Genomic DNA, 5591 nt, shown 5'->3' on the forward strand with positions numbered 1-5591 from the left:
TTTCTGCATTCCTCATGCTTTTACACCTGATGAGTGAATGAAATGTTGCCTTTTCTTAGCTGAGTCATTCTTTGCTCTGTGGCTCGCTGTGCTAGGCAGGACAATGGCCCTCTCAGACATCTGTCACACAGAAGCACTGAACAGCTGGGATTGGAAGAGACCCCTGGAGATTGTGCAGTCCAATGTCCCTGCTGAAGAAGGTTCACCTAGAGCAGATTGCTAGGATCACATCTTTATTGGATCAAGATATGTCTGGATCAGCTAATAAAAGTGTCAGAAAGCCCTGGATTCCAAAACAGTTCCCCAGTCCTTTTCCTCACATACAGTGGTAACAACTGTCTGAACGTGCAGGCTGACAGGTTCACTCTGGAGCAAGAGCTGGGCAGAGCCGGCACCCACACTCTGCTTCGTTTGCAGGAGAGTTGCTTTGTTTTAATTCCCTGTTGGCTTGTTTAGTTGAGGAGTAACAGATCAGAGTAATTCACCAGACAGAAAACTCTGCTACTAATCTACCTCCAAGACAAACCTCAGAAGCAGAGCCAGGTCACTCTTACTTTCCTGGCTTGCATCAGTCCTGCTCTCTCTTACTGATATCAGCATTATCCACTGACTTCAGTGGACATGAATATGCCCAGGTGGTCTATTGCTGATCATTGCTTCTAATCAGCTAATTAATTTTTGTTCTTCTAAGCCAAGCTTTGGACAGTTAGTGGAGAATGAACAGTTAGCTCCTGGTGCTGATTCATTGTTACCTGTTCTTTCTCAAGCTGTCAGCATGGATTCCAAATACATCTCTTCACATTTTCACTGCTGAGCAGTTCCACTTGCAATGGACCAAGAAGCAAGTGGTTTCCCCGTTTGATAACGTTATGAATACTTTTCAACCACTACTAAATATGCAGCAAGAGTAACACAAATGTGTGTATGTATTTAGACTTGCTGCAAGAAAGGCCAGAAGGTGGATGCACAGTTATATTGCACCTGTTCAAAGGAGACCACATTCCATAAATACTGGGTTTTCAGCAGCCTTTCCAGTTGCCATCTGGAGAGCTAATAAAGCTGGTTAGCAGGCAGAGCTCAGCTTCTGGGAGCTGTTGCTTGTTGCAGTGCTCTCACCCTCCCTTTGTGCCTCTGTCCTCGTGCCTGCCCTGCCAGCGGGGCTCACTGCACACTCGCAGGGATACGTGTGAGAAGGCAGCGTCTTTGCAGAGGTGACATCAGCAGCACAAAGCAGCTTGTGTGAGATGCGACATCTCACTACTCGCACAAGGTTCTTAATCACAGAATTTGGAGGGAAATTAAATCTGGCACACAGCCCTTAATGTTGCCAATGTATGACCTAGATTGCATTTCCGTAGATGGTTTATGAGAATGTTATTTGAGAGATTTTGCAAAAGGGTTATTAAAATTAAAATATACAACTGCCTATCCCTCATTTACAAGAGCTGCTACCCTGTTGTAGAGGGAAATCCAACTTGATTAACTTGGTTTGTTGTTCACAAACCCACCCTCACTTCCTGCTTATCTTCTGGATGAAAGCAAATTATTTTTCTTAGTTTATTTTACATTTTTTAAATTTTTATACTTAAGTGAAAGAGAGACTAGTTGGATTCCTGCATAAAAGTAGTATTTGCAGTTAAGTTACAGGAAAATTCACCTTTCTTTGTAGTCTGCAATAGTAAAAGACATCTAATTTGATCAAGTGCATTTAAAATGGGTTTGTTTCTTAATTTTTCCTCTTAACCTTATATTGTCTTTAACATGCCTAACTACCCTTTACAACTCCAACAGGATAATGCTGTAGCAGATTTGTGTTCTGCTGTCTCCTTCCTTTTTGACCATCCCCCACAAAACTAAATTTCATGTTATCCTATTATTAACCATTTTTAAATCTTCCACTTTTTTAACAAGTACATTATTAATTGCATCATTATTATTAAAATATGTTTCTAATATTGCTAATCTTCAAAATAGTTTAAAAATCCACAATCAGTTCATGCCTAAAATCCTTTGCAATAATACTGTCATGTGAAAACTCTTCTTTCTATTCCAATGTACAGAAGCAAAACCTTTACAGCTGCACATGGCTTTAAGAAATAACACCTTGAACTTTTTATTTATGACATGTCTGGATAATTCAGTCAAGCTCTGCAACAGGTGAAATTGTCTCTGAGACTGAAGGTCACACCAAGCTCTTTTAGAGCCATGAAGACATTAAATCATCTTTTTGTGAGGCAGATTGCATACTTGCCATTATTTTACTGGTCTTATGGGATAAAATTAATTTGCAGGGAGTTTTGGATTTCTTTTTAACATCAATCTACAAACTATAAAAACTAAAGTGGTTTTTCTCTATGGATATTTATTTTATGTATCACTACATGCACCATTTGGAATGTAACAGTAAGAAGTGCTTTTTATGTACTTAAACCTATTAGTTTATGAGAAAAGATTTGACACAGAGTGTATAGGTTAGTTCTGTTGCTTACTTAACTGCACTGATTGCAAAATGCTGAACTGAAACCAGCTCACACAGGATTTGTTTTAATTTCTCCCTGTTGGAAGAAATAAAACAGATAATTCGATCCAAATTCCAATGCTGTGCTCTGAGTTTTACATGCCATCTAAAATGTACTAATACTGCCAAAAAATGAAACACTGAATGTTCTTCTATTTATTCTCCATGTATCACTTTCTCATTTTGGGAATCAGGCTCTGAAGTGCTGGCAATTGAAATAATCTGAACCATGAGTTTTGAAAGCTCTTCCTTAATATAGACCTTGATTACCTTTGTGGGTGGTGTTTCTTTGTACCTACTTGAAAAAAGAAATTTTTTTTTGTCCCACCTACAACTCCCTTATTATTAATAAAGCTTCAGATAGAAGGCTGTGTTTTTCTCCCTAGATTTCCTGATAAATATGAAAAATTAATTTCATCTGTTTAGAAAGATGAATAGGCTTCAATTATGAGAAAGTAATATTGGCACACATTTTTGTTGGTCCTGAGTTGTAAGGGATTAACTATTTCATTTATAAAGATTTCTGGGCTATTACAAGTAAACACTTTGCTCAATGGATTTAGATGACAATTTACTAAGTAAATCTGCAGGCTTGTTCAATTACATTTTAGAATGAATTTAGAGTGAAACAAGGATGAGAAATTCTTTCTGGACAGTGCAAAAGAAAAGGTCTTTCCTTTTTTAGTTCATACCACATATGCATATTTTACACAGGCTTTCTAAAGAGGACTCTGCCAGCATAAAATACTAATTGGAAGACTTTCTCAGAGCTTTCTATCTTTGTAAGAAAAAAAGGCAGAAGAAGTAGGACCATTACTATCATGATTTGGGGGAACTGATTTTTTGTAGATATGCCAATAAAATTGTTCATCTAAATCTGCACTGTCTGTAGAGTCTGGGGAAAGATGGAAGGCAGAAAAGCTGCCTTCCAGAAGTGGCTGCTTCTTCACAGGAAAAAACCTTTAAGGGGCCATTCCCTGGGAACTGAGTCTTCAGGAACTCCAGAGTAACTAGCTGAGACTGAACGGCCAATCTTTAAAAAGGTGGAGTGAGAACATTGTTACAGAAGATATACAAACTTAATCTCTCAGTTGAGCAAGGATAACAATCAGCTTGCAGAAATTACCTGTAAACTGGTCCATCAGAAATGGATGTTTGAATACAACACATAGCTCTGAAATTAATACTGGTTTTTGGTGGTTTTTTTAAATTGGCAATTCCCTAGAAACACTCCTACAGAACGCAGACAGCTGCAAACCAAATGTAAGCCTGTAGGCAGTAGGCCAATTTGTATGGTGTAGCACATCATGCAGCACTGAAGACTTTCACATCAACAACATTGCTACTAGGGAAATTTTTTGTAAGCATAATGGTAGCAAAAAATTATTTTAAACTAACTCTAACTCTTTAAATTTGCAGCTAAATGCAGGTTTCATCTGAATGTGTGTAGGGTAGTGTCATTTCACCTCCCTCCAAAAGTCACATAAAGGATGCATCTTGACTTACCAAAAAAATTGCTGAGAAGTTTAGAATTACATTCTTCACAAGTGAGAAATGTTTCTTAACCTTAACTTTTAAACTTTTTCATTAGGAAAATACATAAGATACATAACAGGCCACAGTACAACTGTGATTTTAAATCCACACATCCATATAAATAAATGCAACCAAAATTATTGGTAACAGTAACACCATGTTTTCGCAGTGCAAAGCTTGTGCCCAGAAGTTTAGAAATCTCATATTAATACTGTAAAACATTCAAATGGCACTACTCATCTTTACAGCCACATTCTTAGTCTGTTTTGGACTGCTGCCTTCAAACTCTGCATGGTCTTAAAGAGCAATTTTCATTATCTAAGTTCCTCTAAGAATGGCACTTCCTTTCCAGTGCTTTGGCACTTTAGGGCTACTGTTGTTTGGCTTTAAATCACAAAGCTAAGAGTGTCTCAAATATTCTATGGCATTATTTTATCAATAAATATTATCAAAGTCTATATGCCAGGAATCCAGCAAATCTGCTTTTAAGCACCAATATATCTCTGAAGCCTTAGGTGTTATTTCTGAAAATTATATGCCTGCATGACAATAACATTATTTTAGGATGCACCACCTTCTGAAGGTAGCCCCAGTACGATTCAAGAAAATAATTGTGATTACTGATGTATACACACTAAAAGGTACCCAACTATTCTAACCTTCTCCAGCTGTATCCATTTAAACAAGTTCCTTTTCAGCTTTCAGACAACACAGCCACTTCCCTCTTGATATTACCTCCCTGCTTTTGTGAACTTCTGACACTTTTCTTTCTGTTCTATTTTCCTCTCAACAAAAGCAGCTCCTTCACTCTGTTTAATTAAAGGAGAATGCTGTGACTAACACAGTGCATGAGCTTAACAACATCCTCAGAAACATCAATTTCAAGAACTCTTATATGTTAATTTGATAATACACTAATTTTTAAGCATATTGCACACATTCATGGACAAATAAGATTTCTATTAAGATAATGGATTGAACTACATGATGTGAAAATTGCAAACAGGAGGGAGGGAGCAGTAATGGCCACTGTCCATCATTAGACAAGGTAGAGGCAAGATGCCCTTGAAGTACAGAAAAACACAAAATAATAATAGGACAGGTGGAGAAACAGGGCAGATAAACAGGCTTGTGGCAGAAGAGCAAGAGATACCTCATGGTATTTAGCACAGCAGTTACTTCAAAGTAGCCTGGATATGTCAAGGGGCATAAAACCTGAGATTATGTAGTACTCCAGTCCTGGAAGCCTTCTGAACCCAAATGCTTCATTTCCTCCTGAACTGTGTGGGTTGGTATAGACAACACAATTATTTGCCTAAGAACAGGATAAACTACAGGGCACAGATGAGCTTGTGGAGCAGCTCAGGTTTCTGACATTTCCTAGTGCCAAGCAAGTACCTGGGAATCACCTTGCTAAATTCATGAAGGTGTAAAACTCTTCCTGCTGCTCTGAGAGATAGAGATAGAAAAATGTGTCAAAAATCATCCTTTAATATGCAAATACTAGTTCGCTGAAAAGGTAAGATAATAAAAGTTT

The sequence above is a fragment of the Pyrgilauda ruficollis genome, unplaced genomic scaffold (assembly GCF_017590135.1).
Source record: "Pyrgilauda ruficollis isolate IOZ18807 unplaced genomic scaffold, ASM1759013v1 scaffold16, whole genome shotgun sequence".
Taxonomy (NCBI): Eukaryota; Metazoa; Chordata; class Aves; order Passeriformes; family Passeridae; genus Pyrgilauda; species Pyrgilauda ruficollis.